Raw genomic sequence first — 13,286 nt, 5'->3', positions numbered from 1 at the left:
GGCCTGCTTTCCTGCGAATAGTGTTGGCTGCGCACAGAATTACACTGCCGAGGGGCAAGCAGAATGGATGGGGGAGTCTGACAGGCCAGGAGACCCCAGAGCAATTTCACTTGGTTTTGATTCATGGCTTGTCAAAGCGCTAACCAAATATTCCATTTTCATTTTCGCTCTCCTCTCTCTCCCATTGACTGGCATCATAATTGAAAACTCTGGCGTGAAGGGTCGGGGCCACCTGTCTGCAGGGCCCTCAATTCCACCTGCTCAGAATGTCTTGCGCCTCAAAGAGGAGGACAGAGGGGAAAATCAGCAAACAGATGGTGTGGGGATTAGATTCACATAGGCCACCCTCCGACGACTCTGTTATCTCGGCTTGAGCAACCTGGGATTCTCCAGCCCTCTGCTCTCTGCCTTTTGAGCGTATTTCTGCTTGTTTGCTCAACTGCAAAAACGATGCGGGGCCAGAAAGGTGGGCTGAGTTTGCAATCACTCTTTCCCTCCTTGTTTGAAGGCCTGCCAAGAGGCAAGCTGGCAAAAGGAGAGTTTTACAATAAAAGAGCAACCTGACTGGGGGAATTTTTAAATCTTCCTTTTCTCAAATAAATATCTCATAAAAGGCTAACCCAAATGATAGTAACACCTAACATTTATTGAGCCCTTACAACTTTCCAGGAGCTGTTCTAAAAATTTTGCATAAATGATTTCATTTTATTTTGGCAAGAACACTATGTGCTAGGAACTATTACTTACTGCCATTTCTCAGATGGGGCGCTGATAACAAGGGATGCTAAGAAACTTGTTTGAGGTCAAACAGTTAAGAACTATTAAAGAACACAATTTCAATACAGCCAACCATCTTAATCTGTGTGTCGTGCTTCCTTGAGGTCAAAGATGGAGACCTAAAACAAACAGGTAGATAAAGAGATGATAGCAATAAATTAGATGATAGATGGATACATAGAAAATAGGTTCATTCATATATATATTCATTCATATATATATAGATATATGTCATTCATATATATATATATAAAATAGCTAGCTAGATTATAATTTTCATGGTAGTAAATACAAGAGTCTTTACCTGTACAGTGAAGGTTGAGGGTGGTGTAAGAATCCCAGTTGTCCTTGTCTGTTGGAGGTGGAATGGTTCAGCTACCCTAGTTCTAGGGTCCAGTTTGAAAAGTGGGGAAGGAACAGAAAGAATGAAAGGGGCTGAAGTTCTGAGTCTGTGTCATCAGAATATGGTAAATCTGCAGAAAGAGGAGGGGTCCAGACCCTCTGTGCTCACGGTTGTGCTGTGATCTCGCCAGGTCAGAAACTGACACTGGAGTGAGGCGCAGGCTGAGCAAGCCTCAGATGCAGAATGAGGAGCCTGGACAAGTTAGAACGCCACCCAGTGGGGCACTCTGGCCTGGGGTGGGAATGGGCGACTGAAAGGCAAAGTGGAAATCTAGGCAGGACCAGACATGGGAACCCTGTGCATAGGGTTCCAAGGGAACAAGATACCACATCCATTGCAACAAATGATACTGTGAACAGACCTACAGTTGAGCTACTGGAAGCACCCCAGGGCAGGAACCCAAATGTATTTTTATCAGGCACCCCAGATGGTTCTGGTCATCAGACAGGCATGGAAACTTCAGAGGTAAAAAATTGAAGGTCTGAAAGAGCTTCATTCTACTTTTTGCCACTTCCCAGTCTGCCTGCCCCAGCCATGTTTTCTGCCGCTAGCAGGTGATTACACTACCAGCTCCTTCCTTGACCCACCCACACAGTCAGTCTGTTCACTGTCTGAGTTCAGGGCTTTAATAATTGGTTTCTCCAGAATCCTTTATCCAGCAGAGTTTAGATTTGAAATTTCTTCTGCTTTCTGCCACAGCCCTACTGCCTGGCGTGCAATCTGCCCCCAATTCTTAGAACATCATGATGCATGATTGAGCCCCATGATGCATCCACCTGCCCTCTGCTGCCTAGATGCCTAGATGCCAGACAAGAGGCTAGCTCTAAGACAGAGGAGTGTTTCCCTTTGCCTGTCAGGAAGACCATGCCTTGAGTTATACTAGTGTGTACTAGTTGTCATTGTTGCTATAACTAATTCCCTAAAACTTAGTGGCTTCATGTTGTACAAATTTGTTATCCTAAGGTTCTGGAGGTCAGAACTCTGAAGTGGGTCTTACTGGACTAAAATCAAGGTGTCAGCAGCTCTGCATTCCTTCTGGAGGCTCTGCAGGAGGATCCTTGCCTTGCCTTTGCCAGCTTCTAGAGGTCCCCATATTCCTTGGCTTGTGGCCATGCGCTGCACTCATCTCTGCTCCCATTTTTATATCTTCTCTTCCCCTGGCCCTCCTGCCTTCTTCCTATCATAATCCTTGTGATTATACTGGACCCATTCAGATGGTTCAGGATCACTGCCCCATCTCAGTATCCTTAATTTAGTGCTTGCTTCAGTAGCACATATACTAAAATTGGGATGATAGAGATTAGCATGGCCCCTGCACAAGTATGACATGGAAATTCATGAAGCATTCCATATTAAAAAGAAAATCCTTAATTTAATCACAGCTGCAATGTCCCCTTTGCCACAGAAGGTGACAGATTCTGAGGATTCGGCTGTGGACATGTTTGAGGGACCATCGTATTTTCTACCACATCACCTTCCCCTGGGTCAGCACAGGAAGTAGAGGCCCAGGCTTTGAGAACTGGGTGCACACTTGGGAAGGCTACCCTGCCCAGGAGCAGAGCCCAAGCTATTCCTGGACTGAGACATCCTACCCGAGGAGGATGGGGGTGTGCTGTGAGGGGCAGATGTGTGCACATGCATGTATATACACACCCCTGTGTGCACATGTGTATACATGGGTCAGAAAAGCAGTTTTTTGAGGCTCTGAAGGCAGTAACCACTGGAAACAGCAACCCAGAGAAAGAGCAAAGAGAAGGCTGCTTGGCAGCATTCTCTCATTAAATGACATAATAAGAACGTGCATCTCAAATTCCCAAGACTCCTCACTGCCGAATTCATTTCTCCACAGAAGCCGAAGAATTCAAGAACGCTCTAGTGCTCATTTCAGAAAAAGAGGTCTGAGGAGAGCAAATTGCCTTCTGCTGTCTCGGGCTGCACTGGGAGGCGAACGTGGTCAGCTGTTGCCTCCATAGCCTGACCCTCAGGCTCTGAACACAGATTTACTGATCAGACGCTGAATGGCCTGGGCCTTTGCAAACAGGCTGTTTTGCTCAGTGTGTGGAACATCTCTCTCTAAGCACACAGATGGGAAAGCCTCTGCAGGAGTGAGTCATTAATTCCCACCAGAGCAATGAGACGCTCAGTGGAGGCCTCCAGGGCCCTGCGGGGAGGGGCCTGAGGACCATAGCAAGGGAGGAAAGCAGGAACATCTCAGAGAGAAGGGACTCCACCCGCCACAGGCCCAACTCCAGGAGGTGCCACTGACATCGTGGGGGCCTGGAGGGACAGAAGAGGCCTCTGTGAGGCCCATACAACACAGCTCTTTTTCTAGAGCCATCTGGTCAGGTTCCAGAGCAGGTGAGGTCCTGTCCCCAGCTCCAGAAGAGCGGCTGCAGGCTTCTTTGGTTCCCTGGTCTACCCAGAACTTGTGCAGTGAGAACAAAGACACCTCCTGGGGCTGCGATTTTTAATAGTGCTTCCAAGAAAACATCCATCCTGATCATGTCAATGTATGACAAAAAACACTACAATATTGTAAAGTAATTAGCCTCCAACTAATAAAAATAAATGGAGAAAAAAAAAAAAAAAAAGAAAACATCCAGATAACCCAGCTGACAGCCTAAACCCGTCTGGGAGCCTACAGGATGGAGCGGGGACAATCTTCACTCTGTTTCAAATGATGGTAAACCTATCATCTTTCCTTTCTGAGGACTTTTGTTTATTTTCCTCTTTGTGACTTTTTCACATTTATGTACACCTTTTACCTCCTATTTTCCCATTAATTCTATTTCTTTCTTATCTTTCTCTCTCTGTCTCTCCTCCCCTTATGTCCCCTTCCTCATATTCCACAATTTCTTCTCAGCTCTCGGAAATACCTCCTCTCCCAAGAGATTTCCCTCTTCTATTTCCAAACCATCCCCTAAATTCTTATTTTAATAAGCTCCCAACACTGATCTCCTTACAAATCATTCTTTGCCATTTTGCAATTGAACCAGTGTCTTAGTTAACATGAAAATTTCCCAGGGCACACGATAAATAATAAAAAAGAATAACATAATTGTGAGGGCTATGATTCTGAGCAGAAGGAAATAATGTGAAGCAGTTGAACTACATTTTGTGAATTTTATGATCAAAATGCAAAAATGAGGGGAGGTGGTAGGCAGGAGCGGGGTTCCAAAAGCCCTCGACAGTTCTGGAAACTCTGAACAATAGCTTTGCTGAGGGCACTGATCTTGGGAAAATAAACATCTCTTCTCAGAGAGACCTACCCTTTGCAAGATGTCAGGAGTCAGTTTGTAGAAAGGAGGAACCCAGTGTAAAAGAAGGTTTGCAAAGTAATTTTCTGGAGGTCCAGTGGTTAGTGCTCTGTGCTTCCAATGCAGGGGACATAGGTTCCATCCATAATCAGGGAACTAAGATTCCACAAGCCACATGGCACAGCCAAAAAAAAAAAAGAAATTTTGTGCAAAATTAATAAATCCTTAGTGCCAGGCTCCATACTGCACATTGGGTCTCCAAAGGACAAACACAAAACGCCCCCTGCTCCTGTGAGCCTTGCCATCTTGTGGTGAAAGGATTAAGAAGCACCAGACTTTAAGGGTGACACAGGCATGATCCCAAATTAGAGACATTCAATTGCAGCCCTGGCTCTGTCGATGTGATTCTCAATGAGTTGCTTAACCTCTCCAGGCCTTGGTTTCCTCATCGGTAGAATGGGGGTAATAAGGGAATCTCCTGGCGTTGTGAGATTGACAGGGCATTCACCCCTATAGAGACCCAAGCCCAGTGGTCGGGCACAGAGTGAGCACTCCATTCTGAGTAACCCTATGTTGAGAATGAATAGGCCTTTAAAACATGAAGCCCTGTGGAGTCTGAAGGCAAGTTTTCGAGAGGGGTGATAAACTGAGGGGCGTGGGATGTTACATAGGACCCTGCTGCTATTGTTTAGTTGCTCAGTAGTGTCTGACTCTTTGCAACCCCATGGACTGTAACCCACCTGCTCCTCTGTCCATGGGATTTCCCAGACAAGAATACTGGACTGGGTTGCCATTTCCTTCTCTAGGGAATCTTCCCGACCCAGGGATCAGGCCCACATCTCCTGCACTGACAGGTTCATTCTTTACCACTGAGCCCCCAGGGAAGCCCCATGTAGAACCCTAGACACTGGCTAAAGCAAGACTGGGAAACCTCAACACGAGGTCTAACCCAGAGCCCTGCCCCAGTAGACAGTGAAACTTCCCCCACCCAGACTATGTGGTGGGAAGGGAGCCTCTGCTGCTGAGGCTGTGACCAGAACCACCCCAGGAGGCCCGAAGGACACTGTCCTGGTGTTTTATGTGGCTCCATTTCACAGATGAAAAGCTGAGGCCCACAGGAAAGTGGTTCAAGGCCCTTCAAGGAAGCCAGCAAGATAGGGTGGACCTCTGCCCATTGTCTGGATGGATATGAACACAGTTGAGGCCACGGGGTGATGGAAGCCTCCTGGGTGAAGCTGAGGTGCTATTGCACAAGCAGCAGGAAGGTCTGGCCCCCTTGAGAGCACAAGGCACAGACAGCTGTGTTCCCCAAGTGTTGATGGTTTCGTCTCCCCGTGGCGTGGAGTTCAACACAGACACCATTGCAAAAGGCAGGAGGGAGGTGGGAAAAGTTGGGCCCTGGCTGCCCACAAGCCATCTATGTGCCTCTGGCAAGTCCCTTCTGCCCCTCCCAGCCTTGGCTCGTCAGGACTGGCTTGAATTAGAACCAGAGTCTCAGACTAATAGGCTTAGCTAGCGGGTGGTGCCTCCCCAGTCTCCCTTCCTCCTTCCTCTCTTCCTTTCCATGGCTCTTGAATACCCTTAATGGACCAGCTTGTCCTCTCCAATCCATCTCAGGTTCTCCCATCCCAAATTCTCCCTCATCAGCGTCATGCTGCATTGCCCACCTGCCCCGATATACATTTGAATTGGAAACCTTAGGCAAGATTTCCTCTAAGGTTTTACTACTCTAAAGGCAGTCCACAGACCAATAGCACTGGCATTTCCCAGGATCGCAGAATCTCAGGTCCCTTTCCAGAACTGATGAAAGAGAGTGTGCATTTATTTTAAATGATGCTTGTGCAGGCTGGTCCAAGGGTTCCCCTCTGAGATTCTTTGTAGCCCAATCTCATGTCCTGTCTGCCCTTCAGAACACACTGTGTACCCCTTCCATGCTTCTCCATGCTCCACCCCAAACTGGATCTTTCTGGGTACAAGCCTTGTTGACCTACCGGAGAGGGTGAGAATACCTTCAGGAATTCTCTCTTATACTGATGATCTTAGCTTCATCTTCAGAAAGATCCCTTTTCATGTTCGGTGCCTCAAAGACGGGCAGTTCAGCCCCTACAGCATTCACAGGCTTGGTGCCCTCATAGAAAACTGGTGAAGCTAGAGAGAAATGCAGACGTGGCAAATTTTCATCCTGCCGAAACATAATCAGCTTTTGCTTCTGCAGCAATTAGCATAATATTACCGATAATGTTTTACATGGCAATTTTGCTGTAAACATTTGTGCTAATTTGCCATGACCTAATTATTTTATGACATACAATTACGAAGTATTTTTCAAGTCGAAATATTTTTGTTTTATGTTTCTATAATCCTTTCCTAGGAAAAAAATTAAGAAATCAGCACACCCACAACTTGAAACATACAATGCTCTCTTAGCTGTTGTTTGTGACACTTTACTTCGCTAAGGTGGGAGGAATTCCCCAGTGCTGGAGCGCTGGTGATGCTGCATTCACTCATGACTAATTTGAATTGGGCGTCATTGAATCTGCCTACTCCATTATTACACAGCGAGATTGTCAGCTCCACACTCTCAGCCTCCTTCCAACACCCACTCACTCCCAAACATGCAAACACTCCAAGTTGGGCAGTGGGGAGGTGGCAACTGCTTGCAGTGAGAGAAAGGGGCTGGGTTTCCTTTTGAATGAATGTTAAAGCTTTGGTTAAAAGGAGAGCATGAGCGTTGCACTATCCTCCTGCTGACAGATTCTTAACTGCCTCCTCAAGTCCACAAATGCTGAAGGGAACAGCCTTGCCATCCCCTGAGTTCTGAGTGACTGGGAGGAGGGAGATGCTATTCTGGTCATTGGGACAACAGTCCCAGTATCAACCCAGCCTGTGGGCGAATGCTGTCACCCTCCCCAGAGCAGGCCTGAGGAGCAGTAGGTAATAAGGCTCCAGGTCTTCAGTGGACAGTCATGCCTGCCTGACCCCAGACTCCTGGATGGACCAAGGGAGATGGCCAGTCTGTGGAAGCTTGGCTGTGCCCATTCATTGAGGCAGAACCCCCAACCAGGGTTCTGAGGCCAAGCCAGAGAACATACCAAGCCTCAGACCCCAGTCATCCCTGGAGGGGCTAAACTCTCAGAGAATTGGACCACAGAAGGAGGGTCAGAGGCCAGAGAGCAGGAATGGTGAGGACCGTAAGTTCCACAAAGTCAGAAGGCAGTAGGATGAGGTAAGGGGGTGACCACAGTCGGCACTGCCAGGAAGAGGCACAGATGCATGCCCATGGAGGGGCTCCTCTAGGACACACTTCACTGATGGGGGTTCACTCCATGCCCAAGCATCCTGGGTTAGACCCTGGACCCTGAATCTGGATTCAAATCCTGGCTCCAAGCCACTTACTCAAGGTGCAAATGGAGTAAGTTCTTAACATCACTGTTCTTCAGTTACCTCTTCTGAAATGGAAAGAATAATATTTCCTACCCTCTAGGATTCTTTTTAAAGATTAAATTAATATTTCTAAAACCTCTGGAACAGGCACTACATTTGTTTTAGTAAAATAAAATTTCTTCTTTCAGCTTTTAACCAAGACGAGAAGAGAAGCTACAAGGAACAGGCTCCCATCAGACCAAAAGAGGAGAGCAGCAATGTAGGTCAAATTCTTTAGTGATTATTGAACTGAAGATCATTAAACATTTGTTTCAATAAATATTTTTTGATTGAAAGGATAGAACATTTACAGAGCACATATTCTGTGTTAGACCCTGACCAGGTCCTTGGGGAATACAAACACGAATAAACAAAGCTCCAGCCTTGAATAACCCACAGTCAGCAGAAGTAGGCATGCAAACTAATAGTTGCTTGAAAAAAAATAAAATTGTGCACAGACAGATCACAAAAGAGGAAATAGGGCTAGCACAGAAATCTGTGATTTCCATATCTACCAATTCACATTTGTAACCATAGATTTTAAGGGATTTCAGAGATTTTAACTAGCTTTATCAAAGTATGCTTTATGATCCATAAAATTCACTAACTTAAAGCACACAACATAATCAATTTAACAAACATATATAGCCACATAAGTACCATCATAATCACAATATGGAACATTTGCATCACCCCAAAACATCCCTCATACTCCTTCACAGTCACTTTCTCTAACCACAGCCCTGGAAACCTCTGATCTTTCTGTCGCTATAGTTTGGCTTTTTCTACAATCTTCTACAAGTTGGATCATACATTGTATGCTTATAATGTTTTGGGGATTCATTCATGGTATTGTGTGTGGCGATAGTTTGTTCCTTTCTATTGCTGAGTAGAATTCCATTGTGTGGATGTGCACTGGTGTTCATTTACTGGATGGTAGACACTTAGGCTGCTTCTAATTTTTGGATAGTACAGAGAAGGCTATTATAAACATTAACATAAAAGACTTTAAAAGGGCTCATGTCTTCATTTCTTTTGGATAAATGCCTAGGAGTAGGAGTGCTACTCTTACAATAGGTCATATTGCGAGTGTTTGTTTAATTTTTTCATTTTTTAAAAATTTTTATTGGAGTTCAGTTGCTTTACAATGCTGTGTCACTTTCTACTGCACAGCACAGTGACTAAGCTATATGTTTACATATATCCCCTATTTTTTTTATTTCCTTTCCATTTAGGTCACCACAGAGCATTTAGTAGAGTTCTCTGTGCTATGCAGTAGGTTCTCGTTAGTTACCTATTTTATACCTAGTATCAGTAGTGTATTGGAGAAGGAAATGGCCACCCACTCCAGTATTCTTGCCTGGAAAATTCCATGGACAGATGAACCTGGTGGGATACAGTCCAATGAGGTCGCAAAGAGTTGACGACGACTGAGCACACCAGCACGTTAATAATGTACGTATGTAAATCCCAGTCTCCCCATTCATCCTGCTCCTCCTATCCCCCTTGGTACCCATACATTTGTTTTCTAAAACTGTGTCTCTATTTCTGCTTTGTAAACAATATTGTCTACACCAGTTTTTCAGATTCCGCACATATGTGTTAATATACGATATTTGTTTTTCTCTTCACTCTCTATGACAGTCTGTAGGTCTGTCCACATCTCCACAAATGACCCGGTTTCATTCTTTTTTATGGCTGAGTAATATTTCATTGTATATATACCATACTCTCTTTATCCCTTCCTCTGTTGATGGACATTTAAGTCGCTTCCAAGTCCTGGCTATTGTAATTAGGGCTGTAATGAACACTGGATGCGTGTATCTTTTTGCATTATTGTTTTTTCTGGGTATATGCCATTAGTGGGATTACTAGATCGCATGGTACTTATATATTTGGATTTTTAAGGAACCTCCATACTGTTCCCATAATGGCTGTGCCAATTTACATTCCCACCAACAGTAGAAGAGGGTTCCCATTTCTCCACACCATCTTCAGCACTTATTTGTAGACTTTGTGATGATGGCCATTCTGGCCAGTGTGAGGTGATACCTCACTGTACTTTTGATTTGCATTTCTCTAGTAATTAGTGACAGAGAAGGCAATAGCACCCCACTCCAGTACTCTCACCTGGAAAATCCCATGGAAGAAAAAACCTGGTAGGCTGCGGTCCATGGAGTTGCTAAGATTCAGGCATGACTGAGCGACTTCACTTTCATGCATTGGAGAAGGAAATGGAAATCCACTCCAGTGTTCTTGCCTGGAGAATCCCAGGGACGGGGGAGCCTGGTGGGCTGATGTCTATGGGGTCGCACAGAGTTGGACACAACTGAAGTAACTTAGCAGCAGTAATTAGTGAGGTTGATCATCTTTTCATGTGTTTGTTGACTCTGTATTTCTTTTTGGAGAAATGTCTATTTAGGTCTTCTGCCCATTTTTTTATCAGCATGTTTGTTTCTTTGATATTGAGTAGCTTGAGTTGTTTGTATATTTTGGAGGTGGATCCTTTGTCAGTTGCTCCATTTGCAAATACTTCCTCCCATTCTGTAATTTTATAAGAAATTACCAAACTGTTTTCCAAAATGCCTGTACTATTTTGCAACCCTGCCAGTAGTGAATGAGAACTCCATTTGCCCTCTATCCTTACCAAATACTTGGAAGGGTCAGTATCTTTCATTTTAGTCATTTTCATAAGCGTGTTGTGACATCTCCATGTGATTTTGATTTATAGTTACTAATTATATTTAGCGTATTTTTCATGTGCCTCTTTGGTGAAATAGCTGTTCAAATATTTTGCCCATTCTTAAATCAGTTTATTTGTCTTCCTACTATTAAATGGTGAGAGTTTTTAATATATTCTGAATATATGTACTTTATCAAATTTCAGTTTGGGATTTCTCCCAGTTTATGGCTTGCCTATTCATTCTGTTAATATTGAGTTTCAAAGGAAAAAGTTTTTAATGTTGAAGAAGTCCAATTTAATTTTATGATTCATGCTTTTTATGCTGGAGTGTAACTCCAGGTTAGATATTTTCTCTTATTTTCTTCTAAAAGTTTTATAGTTTTAGCTCCTATGTTTAAATCTCTGGTGCATCTTGAATTAATGTTCATATATGAGTTAAGGGTCAAGATTAATTGTTTTCATATGGATACCCAGTTGTTCCAATATCATTTATTTAAAAAGACTATTCTTTCTCCATTGAATTAACACTTTTGTTGGCAACTAAGTATGTGTAGGATTCTTTCTTAATTCTCTTGTGTTTCACTGATCTGTACACCTCTTCTTATACAATACCCCATCAGCTTGATTACATAGCTTTATATCAAGCTTTGAAATCATATAAGTCTTTAACTGTGTTCTATATCAAAATGTTTTGGTTGTTCTAGGTCCTTTGCCTTTTCATATAAATTGTAGAATCAACTTGACAATTTCAACAAAAAGGTCTGCTGGAATTTTGATAGGGATTTTGTTGAATCAATAGGTAAAATTTGGTGATAATTAGCATTTTAAAAATATTATGTCTTTTGGCCCCTGAATATGATTACTATCATAAATTTTAGTGACTTCATAACAAAGATGGTATGTAACTTATTTAACCATTCCCTCTTGTTGGATCTTTGTATTATTTTCAAGTTTTCATTTTTTTAATAATGCTTTGTTGATATCATGTTAAGTGAAAGAAGCAGGGTAGAACATGACATAAAGGTCATAATAATAAAATATGTGTGTATGTGGATATATATGCACAAACATATTAAATAGATATAGGAATGAAACAGAAGGAAAATATTGAAAATAACCTATCAGGGAGGTATATTACAGCTGATTTATTTTTCCCTCTCTGCTTTCTAACTGTATTGTGATGCAAGCATGCAACTCACATGGGGCTTCCCAGGTGGTGCTACTGGTAAGGAACCTGACTGTCAGTGAAGGAGACATAAGAGATGTGGGTGTGATCCCTGGGTCAGGAAGATCCCTGGAGGAGGGCATGGCAACCCACTCCAGTATTCTTGCCTGGAGGATCCCATGGACAGAGGAGCTTGGCAAGCTATAGGACACAGGGTTGCAGAGAGCTGGACATGACTGAAGTGACCTCACACACACACATGCATGCAACTCATATGGAAATAAGCAAGTAGCTTTCAGGAAATAGAAATCAGAATCTGCATGACAAAAAGGTAGCACCTGAGCAGGATCTGAAAGGATGCAGTTTTCCAGGTTAATGGCAGGAGATGGGCCATTAATTAATGCCAGGCCAAAGGAACAGCATGAACAAGGGCACAGCAGTATGAAAGAGAGCAGCATGTGAAGGGAACCTGGTGGTTCTGTGTTAGCTATATAGGATGGATCAGAGCATGAAGTCTCCACATTATGAAGTTCCCCTATATATGAATATAGGAACTTTGAGTTTTATCTTACCAAGTACCGAGGAATCAACAAAGTTTTGAACTGGGCAGTGAGCCTGTGTGCTGTGTTGTGATTAATTGCTCAGTTGTGCAACTCCTTTGTCATCCAACTCTTTGCAACCCCGTAGACTGTAGCCTGCCAGACTCCTTTGTCCATGGGGATTCTCCAGGCAAGTATACTGGAGTGGGTTGCCATGCCCTTCTCCAGGGGATCTACCTAGCCCAGGGATCAAACCAAGGTCTCCCACATTGCAGGTGCATTTTTTATCATTTGAGCCACCATAGAAGTCTATGAATGATGGAGTGGGTAGCCTATCCCTTCTCCAGGGGATCTTCCTGACCCAGGAATTGAACTGGGGTCTCCTGCATTGCAGGTGGATTCTTTACCAACTGAGCTACGAGGGAAGCCTGAACAGTGAGCCAACCAGACTTATATCTTAAAATAATTGCCCAGTGAGCAGCAAAGTGGAGTGGTTAGAATGACTGAACTGTGTAGCACAGTGATCAGTTGGAGATTCTTACAGAAGCATGGGGTCAAGATAAGAGGTTCCTGGACTTAGGAAGTGACTGTGGAGGTGGGAACAAGGTGCAGACTCTACAGACCCTGCAGATGGGCTGGCTGTGCCACTTACTAAAATGAGGTGACTGTGACTGGGGACAGGGGCAGGTTTATGAATCAGAAATTCAAGATTATTCAATATTATCTTGAGATGTCTCTTAGGAATTCAAGTGCAAAGGTAAAGGAGGTAGTTGGATACTTGAATCTATGGTTTAGAAGCCAAGTTTAGGCTTAATTGTGTAAGGATGGGAGTCATCAGCATAAAAATGTTATTTAAATCCTAGGGACTGATGGGCTCTGTTCTAGTTACCTAATTCTATATAACAAGCCACCCATAACTTCAGAGTATAAAATAAAAATTATTTATATACTGAGTTCTATAGAACAGGAATTCAGGAAAAGCATAGCAAAAATAGCATACATTTCAAAGAAAATAATAGCAAGTATCAATGAAACTAAA

The 13,286-nt window shown here is 43.6% G+C and overlaps 1 non-coding gene across 1 annotated transcript; it reads left to right on the top strand.

The window, feature by feature from the left end:
- Positions 1-2,435: 2,435 nt before the first annotated feature.
- LOC136173848 (U6 spliceosomal RNA) lies at positions 2,436-2,537 on the top strand. The gene has a single exon (XR_010664327.1). It is a non-coding gene; the product is annotated as a U6 spliceosomal RNA (small nuclear RNA).
- Positions 2,538-13,286: the final 10,749 nt, after the last annotated feature.

The sequence above is a fragment of the Muntiacus reevesi genome, chromosome 8 (assembly GCF_963930625.1).
Source record: "Muntiacus reevesi chromosome 8, mMunRee1.1, whole genome shotgun sequence".
Classification (NCBI taxonomy): domain Eukaryota; kingdom Metazoa; phylum Chordata; class Mammalia; order Artiodactyla; family Cervidae; genus Muntiacus; species Muntiacus reevesi.
Note: the sequence above shows the minus strand (reverse complement) of the source record. Positions and strands in the feature narration are given on the sequence as shown.